The sequence below is a fragment of the Zingiber officinale genome, chromosome 11A, assembly GCF_018446385.1.
Source record: "Zingiber officinale cultivar Zhangliang chromosome 11A, Zo_v1.1, whole genome shotgun sequence".
NCBI classification, from domain to species: Eukaryota; Viridiplantae; Streptophyta; class Magnoliopsida; order Zingiberales; family Zingiberaceae; genus Zingiber; species Zingiber officinale.
The window spans coordinates 88,799,650-88,813,913 of record NC_056006.1 but is presented as its reverse complement, the minus strand read 5'-3'; positions in this window follow the sequence as shown (position 1 = coordinate 88,813,913).

The following is a 14,264-nucleotide window of genomic DNA, read 5'->3' as shown; positions in this document are numbered from 1 at the left end:
ATAGTCATATGCAACCCTAGCATAAGACTTTCCCTTAGCCTTGGAGGTCTCTCCCTTGCCATGATCATTTGCCACCCTAGCATATGATCTCTCCTTGGCCATGGAGGGACTAGATCGGTATCCCAAACCCGATCTATCATTGTTGGGTTTTTGACTACCCAACACCATGTTTAATCCCTTAGATCCAATAGTGAATCTCTTAAGGAATTGTTCCAAACCATCAAGCTTTGCCTTCAAAGCTTGGTTCTCCCTTTCTAGGTTCCTAAACCTAGAGTCAACATGTCCACCTTGGACATTCCTAGACCTACCCTTTCTAGGCATATGTCTCCCCTTCTTGGGATTAATGCCTTGGTTCTCCTTAGGTCTACCATTTCTATATTTATCATGAATTGGTCTCCTAGGGTTATGATCTACAATTACCCTATTCATATCATGATATTTAAATCCGAAATTATGCATGGGTAAATAATTGTAATTATTTCTAGCATGCATGGGAGTATAAGAATTTGAATTAACCTTCAAGTTAGGGTATACCTCCCTTACCCTTGAAGCTCCCCCTTTATTTGAGCTCTTCTTCTTCTTCTTCTCCCACTTCTTTAGATGCGCAAGCTTCTTGATTTCCCCCTTCTTGGGGCATTTGGTGTGGAAGTGACCCTTCATTCCACATGTGAAGCACACAATGCGCATCCTCCTCCTTTGGGCTTCTTCATTCCTACAACCCACATTAGTGTTTAAAATAACTTGATTGGGTTTAGGATTTACCTTTTTCTTACCCAAAGGACACCTACTCTTGTAGTGTCCCTTTTCATTGCAACCGAAGCAAATGATGTGGTCCTTTGACTTTGCTTCGGTGGATGTGCTTGCTAGGTTGACCTCCAAGACCGCTTCTTCATCCTCTTCACTTGTCTTGGACTTTTCTTCAACCCTTGAGGATGTAGATGATGTCTCATCTTCCTTCTCCTCCTCGGATGTTGAGCATGACTCAACTTCCGTTTGCTCCACATCCTCTTCTTGAGCTACTAAGCCCATCTCCTTGGGCTCCACATCCGATTGGTCCTTCTTCTCCTCTTGGACCACTTCATCACTTTCTTCAGATTTTTCTTCTTCTTCTTGTGTAGGCAAAAATTCCTCCCATGGTAATTTCTTTACTTTGCTCCACAATTCATGGGCGTTCTCATATTTACCTACACCACTTATCACATTAGGAGGCAATAAATCAATTAAAATTGCTATTACCTTTGAGTTTGCCTCCGATCGTGTGGTTTGCTCTTCCGTCCAACGTCGTGGTCGAAGTCTTTTTCCCTTCTTATCTCTTGGGACTTCGAATGGGTCCTTGATAATCATCATGATGTCCCAATCCGTATTGAAGAAGACCTCCATCCTCATCATCCAATACGTGATGTCCCCAAGGCTTCCTCCTTCAAATTTTGGAGGGACAATCAACCCAGCCATCTTCTTATATGCGTTGATCTTCTCGGCGGTTAGTCCGGTGAAGAGCGTCCTCGCTCTGATACCACTTGTTGGAGGATCGGTGGCCGGCTAGAAGGGGGGTTGAATGGACGGCGCCCCCAATAACTCGCTTCCTACGTATTCGTTAGTGCGCAAGCGGAAATACAAATACTAATTACGAATACGAAAGCTAAAGACAAAGAAAAGAACAAGCAAACCAATACACGTCGATGTAACGTGGTTCGGAGATGATGCTCCTACTCCACGGCTGTCCGTAAGGTGGACGATCCCTCAATCCTTCGGTGGATTAGTCCCCGGAAACTCCGGCTAGCACAATCCTCCTTGTCGGTGGAGAAACCTCGCCACAACTCGATCAAGAACACTTGGATTGCTAGAGCACTAGATGACTACTAATTAGGCTTTAACCAAGTCTAATTTCGTCGCCTTGGTCGGCCATACCAAGCTCCTTCTTATAGAGCTTGGGGAAATCAGCCTTGCTGATTTGCCCGTTACCAGTCGACTGGTCCATGCACCAGTCGACTGGTGCCAGCCAAACGGCACTCCAACGGTTGTCTATCAGTCGACTGGTCACATGACCAGTCGACTGATCCCATGACCAGTCGACTGATCCCAGCCATTTCGGGCACAGAATGCTTCTGTGCTCACCACCAGTCGACTGGTCCCAGTACCAGTCGACTGGTACAACCCTAAACTTAGGGTTTCCCATCCCGAGTACATTTCACTCGCACTCGGACCCTCACGACTCACTTGACTCTTCTTTGCAGCTTTGACCTCTTGCCTTCAAGCCTACTTCCTTTGGCTCTCGTCCCTCGGATGCATCCAAGCTCGCGGCTTGTCTCCAATGCCATCCTTCGCGTATGCCTCGAAGTCGCTTCCCTCGGCCCTTGTCCTTGCTGCCTTGTCCACGATCCCTCAGATGCATTCAAGCCCGCGGCTTGTCCTCAATGCCATCCTTCATCGGACCCGAAGCCGTCAACCTGAGTCAAATGTGTCACCTGCACAACTCAAGTACACATATCAAATAACGAGGGTAAACCTAACTTAAACCCTTTGCCCAAACACCAAAACACATGGTCCCACGAACCATTGGGATTGCTCCAACAGATTGTACTGATAATTAGGTTTTAATATATGACAAATAGGTTAAAGTTAGATGTGTTATTTGTCTAAACTCTTTACCAAGTGTACAGGATGTGATGGGTCTAGAAGACTAGAACACCAGGTGAAAGTCTAGTTAGGTTGATAGCTAGCACGAAGTCCATATTGGTTGAGATCTGGCAGGAGGAAGTCCAGCTATGTTGATAACTAGCAAGAACTTTAGATCAGTTAAAATCTGGCAGGAGAAAGTCTAGATTGGCTGAAATCTGATAAAAAGTACTAGTGGGTCAAGGGACCTGAAGTTTACAGTTGGTGAGTGTAGGTAAGCAACTGGAGGAGAGATCCAGTGAGGGTGCATTCCCATGTTGAAGGAACTGTAAGCATCGGTCCAGTATAGGTCTATTTGGGAAACCTAAGTTGAGACCTTAACTAGATCCTAGTCTCAAAGAGACAAGATCTAATTACTACTATTATCCTACTGAATTGTGCTAACTTTGTTTTACAGAATAAACATATTTTTATTACCCAGGACTAACTCTTTTTTGCAGGGAAGTGAAGGCTGAAAAAGAGGGTCCGGGTGCTCGGACCAGCTTAGCCTGCAGGTGCTTGGCCAAGTACTCGGGCGGTCTGGGGGCCCGGAGTTGGTCCAGGTGCCCGGATCATAAAACTTACCCAGAAGTTGAGTTGACCCACGACAACTGGCTGAACCCATGTCAACAGTCCAGGCGCCTGGAGGGGGTCTGGGTGCCCGAAAGTGGATTAACTTGATGAATCAAGTTTTGATGAGAGCTCGCCATGTCAGCACGGTACATGCACCGGGGAGGGACTCCAGGCGCCTGGAATGAGCCTATATAAAGGCCTTCGACCAATAACTTCAGAATATCAATTGCTACAATTTTCGTACTCACGCGTTGCTCCGAAAAGGTATCTAGGATACCTAAAAGCTGAACCGACAACCTGCGCTCAAGTTTTCAAGGTTGTATTATCGTTATAATTTAATTCCTGTAATTGTACTTAAATTTTGTAATTACTTCGTGATTATAGTGATTGCCCAACGAAAGCACTCAGCGAGTGTGGGTCTTGGAGTAGGAGTTGTCGAAGACTCCGAACTAAGTAAAATCACTTGTGTTAGCATTTACTTTTCGTCTTTATTCTTTTCTGCTACATACTCTTGATTTCCGAAAAAATGAAAAAAGCTATTCCCCCCCCCCCCCCCCTTTAGCGTATTTATGGTCCGACACTCTTTTTAAAGATAAACTCTCTTTCCAAGAAAGTAGCATATCGAGCAACAATAATTTTGTGCTCGCTTGTGAGTTAAAAATAATATCCCATTGTAGATTTGGGATAGCCTACAAACCTATATTTTATGGATTTTACTGCAAGCTTATTAGAATTTTCATTCTTCACGTAAGCATCACAACCCCATATCTTAAGGTAAGACAAATTTAGTTTCTTTCCAAACCATAATTCATAAAGAATCTTATCTACTGTCTTGGAACTTAAGTGTGTATGATGATGTTTCTAAGGCATTGCCCCAGAACGATATTCGAAGACTTGCATGACTCATCATTGATATAACCATATTCATAAGTGTGTGATTTCTCCTTTCTGAAACACCATTCCACTCCGGCATTCTAGGAGGTGAAAGTTGGAAAATTATCCCATACTTTTTTAAGTAATCAATGAACTCTTGGCTTAGATACTCGCTACCTCGATTACTCCGAAGGGCCTCAATCTTCTTGTCACGTTGATTTTCTATCTCATTCTTAAACTCTTTAACTTGTCTCATTAGGTAGATATATTCATATCTACTTAAATCGTCAGTGAAAGTTAGGAAGTAGGTATACGCTCCTATAGCTTGAACTTGTAATGACCCACAAATATCACTATGTATGAGTTCTAGTGGTTCCTTTGCCCGTTCACCTATCTTGGTGAAAGGCTTCTTGGCCATTTTACCTTGTAAATATGCTTCACATGTATCTATAAGCTCTAATTCAAAAAAGTCCAAATACTCATTATTGAGTAATCTAGCGATGCATTTCTCAGTTATATGACCAAGTCTATAGTGCCAGAGATATGTCAAGTTTGAGTCATAAAATTTTTGTTTCTTACTTTTAAGATAATAAATCAGTTCATCTAAGTTAAGAACATAAAAAATTATTATTCAATGAACTATTCCCATAGAACATATTATTCAAATAAAAGGAACATATCTTGTCCTTGAATTGAAATGCAAATCTCTTGGTGTCTAAACTCAACATCGAAATGATATTCTTTGAGAAATTAGGAACAAAATAACAGTTTTTTAATTTAAAACAAGTCCACTAGGTAAATTTATTGAATAAGTTCCTATAACTAATGCAACAACTCTCGCTCCATTAGCTACTCGTAGGTCTATTTCGCCCTTAGACAACTGTCTTCAGTCATTTAGACCCTGCATGTTTGCACAAATATGAGAACTACTTCCAAAATCTATGACCCATGATGAAGAAATAGAAAAATTACACTCTATCATAAAGATACCTGAAGCATCTGCTCCACTAGCATTCTTCTTCATGAAAATGTGGCAGCTTTTCTTCTAGTGACGTTTGTTGCCACAATAGAAGCACATGACCTCCTTCTCATTAGATTGGGGTACTTGCATCCCTCTCTTAAGTTTCTTCTGAGCTTGATATATGGGATTCTTCACTGCATTAGCCTTGGGATTAAACTTCCTAGTGTTAGGGTGTTTGTTGGTCATTCTGACCACCATTACATGTAGTGACCTTTCTTGTCACAATGGAAGCACATGGCCTTATTCTCATCAGATTGGGTACCTGTATCCCTCTCTTAAGCTTCTTCTGAGCTTGATATCTGGGATTTTTCACTGCATTAGCCTTGAGGTTAAACTTCCCAGTGCTAGGGCATTTATTGATCTTTCTAACCATCATTGCATGCAGTGAAGGATTTACCTTCATATCCTTCTCAACATTTTTCAATATTGCCATTAGATTAGTCAAACTCTTGTTTATGTTGTTCATATTGAAGTTCAACACGAACTGGGAAAATGATAGAGGTAGTGATGATAAGACCAGGTCAATAGTTAAGTCCTGGTTCAATTTGAAACCTAAGCTCTCGTGTTCTTATGTTGTCTCTATAACTTGGGAGACATATAAGACAACATGATACATTGCGCATCCAGTGCATCTTCCATATATTGAGAATAATATGACTGATCTTCGTCCGAAGCGTCAGGCATAAGCTCCTTTATTAGTTCGTCTTCGTGCACATAAAATTTTCTTTTGTGTCTCAGGACGATTTTTGGTTTCCTATACCAATCCAAGTAGTTAGAACTGAGGAGGGTATTATTATCTTCCTCGAGAATGCTTTACATTGATAAGGTACTCGTGTTTACCATCTAAAATTTAAAGCAGAGTTTTAGTATTTATGGAATATATTTACTAAAGGATTTTTATAACTCCTATTATTTTATCCAAGTCCAACAGTCCCCACTATTATAACGGGAGTTGGTTGGTAACAATTTCTAATAGGGCCGAAATCCTGAATCATATAGTATGCACACAGCTGAGTTGTATCTACATGCTACATTCATCAAGTAGGCCTTAACTTGCCAATCACAAATCTATGTGACTTTCGGTATATTCTTGTCGAGTCTTATATTCTCAACACTTGCCCCTCAAATCAATTGACCTTAGCTAAGCTAAACAAATCAACGAATTCGAGTAAATTATAGATGTTTTGACACAAGCTCACATGTGAACTGTAGCGACTTATGTAAAAACTCTAACTATCATCATTATTATTAGTGGGGGACTTGTAACAAATTTTGACTTTAATATATTTAAGAAATTTTATAATTATTAAAATGTCTCACCATAATTAATTTCTTATGCATTTGCACAATCTCATTACGAGATATATCTTCATTAATCCTCATAGTCTTTTAAGACAAATATGCCTCGAAGATTTTAACATGTTAATATAATTATGTCATAAGGAATTTATATCTAAATTATAACATGTATTACTTTACATATTTTTAGACAAAATTCATTTCTATCATGAAATAATAAGACATATCACTTGAAATAAAGAAATCTTAATTTCTTTGAAATCTCTTGAAACACTGATTTCTCAAATAAATTTTGAAGAAGAGGCTTCGGACTATATGATCCAACCACAAATTAGCTTTGATGCCACTGTTAGAATCAGAGCGCAGCGGAATGTATATATTAAAATCAATTTTTCCCTTAAATCATGGATCTCTTCGTGGTACATATAATTTTAAATAAAATAATATAAAAATACTTGAGTCCTTGATAGGCATGAATGATATCACAAATAAATAAGAGTCTCACGTGTGACACCTCTAGTAGTATTCACCCACACTAGATCACGAACTTGATACAATCTGTTAGATGCTAACCTCTTGAATCAACAAACTTTTGGAAAAACTATAGATCTCTTTCGATGGAAGAAAGAGAGAAGTGAAAAGAGCTTATCACAACATTTCTAAAGGTGGTTATTTATAGCCTCCAAGGAAGATAAAAAGTTAAGATCTCCATTAATTCTTCATTTATGATCTCCATCTATTAGGAAGATGAAGAGTTATGACCTTCATTAATTAAGAAGATGAAGAATTATGACCTTCATCAATTCTTTATTTAAATAGAATTATAACCTCCAATAATTCTTCAAGGAAGATAAAGAGTTATTGACCCTTAGAATTTTTAATAATCACCATAATTATAGATATTCAAATTCTTTATTCTCTCTTCTTTGAATCAAATAAAATCATAGATCTTGACCTATATTAACTTTTAATAATTTAAAATTAATTAATAATCTAATTAACACTTATTCTAAAATAATCAATTAATTAGTTTATTGAGCGTGCTGCTTTCAGTCTGACGTAGGATTCTTTTCGATGTCACTAGAATTATTTATCCTACTTGGGACAACAGAAAGCAACCAGAGGTTCGCAATCTTGGGGGCCTGAACTGCATGCGTAATACGCCAAGGAATCAATTATTGCTCCATTTTCATGTTGGGAGTATTTTAATGAATTTATAAATAATTGACCACAGCTCAGTGAATCTATTTATTTATGTATTTAATTTTTTAGAGCTATTTTAGTCAATCCTGAGTCTTTGAACGATAATTTTATGTGAAATTTTGGCATGTTTTGGGCCCTACAACAAACTGTATCTAGTCATCATATGACCTGGCACGCAGTAGCACATACTGCATAAAGCCTTCGGGCCCTTTCGGTCTAGGTCTCGCAGTCTGACCCAGTTGCAATCTGTGATTGAATTCAAGTTTTATTATCATTAATTATATTTTTAAAAAATTGATTAGGCAATATTGCGTTGAGGTTTCTTGTTCATAACATACCTCTCGTTCAAGTTCTCATTACTTAATTGAATATTAACATATAAATAACAATAAGTAAATTTACAGCAGAAAACGATGAAGCAATAATTAACGTGGTCATGACAATGCCTAATAACATTACGTAGAAAATAAAATGATCGATTTCATCATAGATCATAGATCTTGTAACACTCCATTGAGCCCCCGGATTATGATGTAACGGTAGAACATTTAAGTTGTCACTTAAGTACCCATGTTTCGAGCCCCAGCTATAGCGAATTTGCAGAAATTTTTCCTCTAAATGCGGCACGCAACTAAAAGATACTGGGCTCCTAGGCTACCCGCTGCGAGCGCTTCCCGATTTATCCTAGTGGCTGGTAGAAAATTTCCGTGGGACCGGGCCGGTCACCCCAGGCTCGACATCGAGTCCCTGGGATTATCGTGTCACGGTAGAATATTCAGGTTGTAATCCAAATATTTATAGTTCGAATCTCAGTTATGATATATTTACAGGAATTTTTCTTCCAAATGAAGGGCGCAATCAAATGATACTGGGCTTCTGGGTTGGCCGTCTCATGCGCTTCCCGATTTATCCTGATGGTCAGTAGAAAATTTTTGTGGGACCGGGCTAGTCACTCCCAAGGATGTCAATGATGTTGACTAGGATTATCATTTTACCTTCGGGGCTATGGTGTCGCGGTAGGACATCCAGGTTGTCATCTAGGCATCCGCGGTTCGAACCCTAGCTATGCATATTTGTAGAATTTTTTTTTCCAAATGAGAGCGCAACCAAAGGATACTGTGCTTCTGAGCTGGTCATCACGTGCACTTCTCGATTTACTCTGGTGGTCAATGGGAAACTTTCGTGAGACCAAGCCGGTCACCCTAGGGATAATCAATGAGGTAAATGGAGATCGCAATCAAATGATGTTGGGTACTTGGGTTGTCCGCCGCACGTGCTTCCTAATTTATCCTGATGATCGGTAGAAAATTTGTATAAGACTAAATTGATCACCCTAGGAATAATTAATTAGACTAACTGAGATTATCAACTTTTGAAACTGTCCGTCGTACGTATTTTTTAATTTACTTTGATGACCAATAAAAATTTTTTATGAGATCAGATCAATTATCTTAAACATAACGAATGGAAACTGAAATTATCAACTTCCTTGACATGATCTGAGATGAGTTGTGAGGTACACGACATATCATCCAATCAACGCGCTCCAAGTTGGCGCCTAGATTGATTTTGGGCATTCCGGACGCTCGGACCATTTCTGGGCACCCGGACCACTCCGGGTGCCCGGATCCCTTCCGAGCGCCCGGATCAACTTTTCCAGCAGTCTTTATTTCCTACAAAATAAAGTTAGTCCGATGCAATAAAACTTATATTACCCTGCAAAATAAGTGATAACATAATTATAGTCAAGAGTAGTAATTAGATTCTATCTCCTCGAGACTAGAATCTAGTCAAAATCTCAACTTAGATTTCCCAAATGGATCTAAGTTGGATCAATGTCTATTGTTCCCTCAAACGGGGAATGCGTCCTCACCAAATCACTCTCCTCTAGTGACTTACCTTAATCTACCACTTTACCAGACATCCGGTCAGCCCGTCGATCTGTCTGGACTTCATGCCAGCTATCCGGTCGGCCCGTTGACCAAGCTGGACTTCGTGCCAGATACTGATCAGCCCGTCGACCTATATGAACTTCATACCAGCTATCCGGTCAGTCCATCGACCTAGCTGGATTTCTTGCCAGATATTTGATCAGCCCGTCGACCTATCTGGACTTCTCCTGCACACTTAGTTAAATCGTTAGATCACATTAAACTTAACTTAACTTATTTTGTCATTCATTAAAATTTGAGTTAGACCGTTAGTGCAACCTGCACCAAACAAGATCAACTAGTTTTGGTGCCATGAAATATCTAGTAAGTAAGAATTAAAACATAACTTTCAATTGCTTCCTTTCAATAATTCATAGAAATTATATGCACTAATTATGTGTCTGTGCGTAGTTTCCATTGGATTCTCGCATCATTGAATCTTACAAGAATGTTATTTATTTGTTGGATTCCCTAAGTCATCGTATTCGCAATGAGAATTTGAAATGTGAGTTCATATTTCTTTTATTAATCATTTATTTTACTCAATAAAAAACTCATATATCAAATATTAGTAACATATAAAGGGTCTTAAGATTATTTAATTCAAACAAGGGAAGGAAAGGTAGAAAAAATCCCAAGTGGGAAGTTGTAAAGGTATGTGTAATTATGCTTAACATATATTTTAATGTATATATTTGTCATTAACAATTTGTCTCTAATTATCATAGGCTCCTCAACAACAAGATGTGAAAGAATGTGATTATTATGTGATAAAATTTATGAGACAAATTATTGAAGAAGTTGAAACTATCGAGAGAAATTCACTACGATCAATGGTAATATTATCTTAATTATCTCAAATTATCTCAAATTATTTGAAGTAAATTATTTAAAATTTACAAATTGAGTGTTGATTGTTTTTTTCATTAACATAATCTATGTGTGTTTACAGTTCACAATAGCGGAGTACTCTTAGGAAGAAATTGATGAGATGTGGTCCGAATTGGTAGAATGTATATAAGATCATATTTATGAGTAGGTATGGAATGATTCTTGCCATAATTCTATTTATATTTAAGTTTATGGAATGATGATCATCTTTTTCCATTTAGTTAAAGCGAACATATGAATTGATTAAATTTCTTTTTTTAGACACTCTCCTTTTACTTTAACTACATGTGTGTAGGTATAATGGTAGTTTGTCAAAAACTGGCACATCAATATTTCATATGTTTGCCATAATCAACACAAGAGCTTTAGCTAATACAGGAGAATAGTAGTTTTTGATTTACGTAGCTGCCATAATCAATATGAATATGATGTGTTCAACATAGGAGAATACTAGTTGTCACATTACAATTGTCACACATCTCCTTTTGATGTGCCAATTTTTTATTACCAGTTTTAGTTAACATAGGAGAATGGTAGTTTTTGATTGAATTTCAACAACTACATGTGCAGGTTTTTGATTTCTAATTTGTACGTGTGCCCATTTTTGGATTTCTGATTTGTTTGCCTTGTTTGTGCAGCCTTATCAAACATGGGGTCGCTAATGAAGTATAGGAGCATAAGTCAGTTTAAAATGATATGCACAAAATCTACTTTCTTGCTTTTTAAATTAGTGAATGATATGCACAGAATCTGATTTCTAATATGCTTTCTTGCACATAATCAATTTAGAATGATTTGTTTGCCTTGTTTGTGTAGCCTTATTTGTGCCTATTCATCTTCTTTCTTGCTCTTTTAAATTAGTGAATTTTTATAGATATAGATCATGTTCTCTATTCAAGATCGCAAAGGTTACAACAATAACTTTTAACATTTCTTTGTCTACTTATACAAATTTTTGTTTTGATGCAGTGTTAAAGAGCTTGAGAAGTTGAGCCCAAAGAAAGGTGTCATAAATCAGCCAGTGGAGGATATTTTGCAGAAAGGTACTTCTATAAGTTTATTTCCCTTCATACAATCTAAGAAGGGTTTTGCTTTTGTATAAACTTAACATATATGGATACAAAGTAAATTTATGGATTATGTGGACATATTTTTTTTTGGATTGTATGAAATTATATCTTTTCCTAAATAGTTGAATTTTTAAAAAATTATGGGTATTCATATTTCCTGTTTGTGAATATTGTTTGTAAAGTTTGTGGATATTTTCTATATCTTTTGCTAAAAAATTATTTTAAAAAAGACAACACTTCTCTATTCATTTAAAAAATGTTGTGTTTGCTAAAAAAGACAATGTTTTTTAAGCGTTGTAAAAGCATTATTTTTTGTAAAAAAAGATAATATTTTTTAAGTATTATCTTTGTAAAACTGACAACGCTTTTAAAGTGTTGCAAAAGTCTTTTCAAAAATAATAATATGTTTTAATCGTTGTCTTTGAGAAAATCGACAACGCTTTTTAAGCGTTGTAAAAACGTTGTCTTTGCAAAAAATAACAATACTTTTTAAGCATTGTCTTTGAGCATACTTTTAACAACAATGCTTTTAATAACACTTTTTCAGCCACATAGATAACGCATAAAAAAACATTGTCTTTTAACTTTTTTTCTTGTAATTTGTCTATCGAAATTCTCTACTCTCTCTTCTTTGAATTAATTAAAATCATATTTGATCTTGATTCGTATTAGCTTCCCATATTTCAAAATTAATTAATAATATAATTGGGATTATCAATTTTTTTTCCAGTGATAGTCAATGAGGTTAACTGAGATTTTTATTTTTTTTCAAGTTGTCACACAGGCACCCGCGGTTTGAACCCCAGCGATCCGTGCGACCCTCTAGGTTTTATATACGAAGGCAGTGTAAATTCATACACATACTAAGTTAACCGTCTAGCAATAGTTTTTAGCCACCCAACGTGATAAAATTAATATTAGTTATAAACTATAAACCACCATGAACTGATTACTATAATTCAATCTCTTTATCTAATTCCTACATCCCAATTAATTCAGTACATTATGCATCATTACTAAATTAATTATTTTACTTAATTTCTAAGATATAATATACTCCTCTTGAATGATTAAACATTCCTCCCGTGACCATGGATTTCAAGTTACTAATATCTCTATCAAGCGGTCAGGATTTAACTCCTAATCTAAGAGAGCGATGTATCTTCTATTGACTCAACACTATTCTCTTTATGCTTTGTCATACACCCAACTACCATATTAATCATAATTCGATTAAAGACTGCTTTTAACGACGTCAAAGTACATAACTCCATACATAAAATAAATGAAGGTCTCAAGTCAAATGATCAGTTACACTCATTCATAAAAGGAATGACCAATAATACTTAATATGTGGTTTCCTCTTAAGCAGATCGTGCTTAGTGTACCTCTAAGCTCAAGGCACCCCCAAGTATAACTTAAATATTTATCTCTCGATTTATCTAGATTTAGTTATACTCAGCGTTGATCTAGATATCTATGTTCTCTCTAGATATTTATCCGATTAAGAACTGTTTTTAGATTAATATACCCATTAATTTATGGAACTTTATTATTAATCATATACGTATATACGTATAGAAAAATAATTAATTAATGATAAATACTTATCTTTATGAAATAATTATCTATAAAGTAAATAAAGAGGGGTTTGACATATAAGTGCACACACTAACAGTTTTAAACCGATCGAACTATTTAAACCTTAAACTTGGTTTAGCTATAACTTGACCAAATCAACTCCGAATCAATCCTGATTTAAATCAATATAATTTTTATTTTGACGTATCCGTTGGATATACTTTCAACCCGAATTAATTTTAATTTAGCGCTCTTATCTCATCTTCTACAATTTAATCCAATTATTTATATTATATATTTTATTTTTAAAATTTAATACTTAATCTCGGAATAACCTCGTAAGTCGCTATATTTTTTTATATATAAAATTGTATCAATGGATAGCTTTAGGTGAGGATTTTTAAAATATATTGTCAATTTCAATTTGTTAGCAACAGATGAAACAGTCGGTCTTTCCATCGAAGTTCATGGTCCATAATTTGTAGTAGCAAAAGGTGAATATGTTCACCTTTAGCGCTCTCGTCAATCCATTCCAAGATCAATACGAATAAAATAATCAATCTTTCCACCGAAGTTCATGGTCCATAATTTGTTGGTGTTCATGATCTAGTGTTTAATACATAAATTGATTTGCATCCGCGATTCAGGTGTTTGACCGTGCTGCTTTCAGTCTGACGTAGGATTCTTTTCGATGTCACTTGAATTATTGATCCTTGTTAGGATAGCAGTAAGCAACTAGAGGTTCGCAGTCTTGGGGGCCTGAACTGCATGCATAATACGCCAAGGATCAATTTGCTCCATTTCCTTGTTGGGAGTATTTTAATGAATTTATAAATAATTGACCACAGCTCAGTGAATCTATTTATTTATGTATTTAATTTTTTAGAGCTATTTTAGTCAATCCTGAGAGTCTTTGAACGATAGAAATTTTGGCATGTTTTGGGCCCGGCGACACACTGTATCTAGTCACCATATGACCTGGCACGCAGTAGCACATATTGCATAAAGCCTTCGGGCCCTTTCGGTCTAGGTCTCGCAGTCTGACCCACTTGCAATCTGTGATTGAATCCAAGTTTTATTATCATTAATTATATTTTTAAAAAATTGATTAGGCAATATTACGTTGAGGTTTCTTGATCATAACATACCTCTCATTCAAGTTCTCAT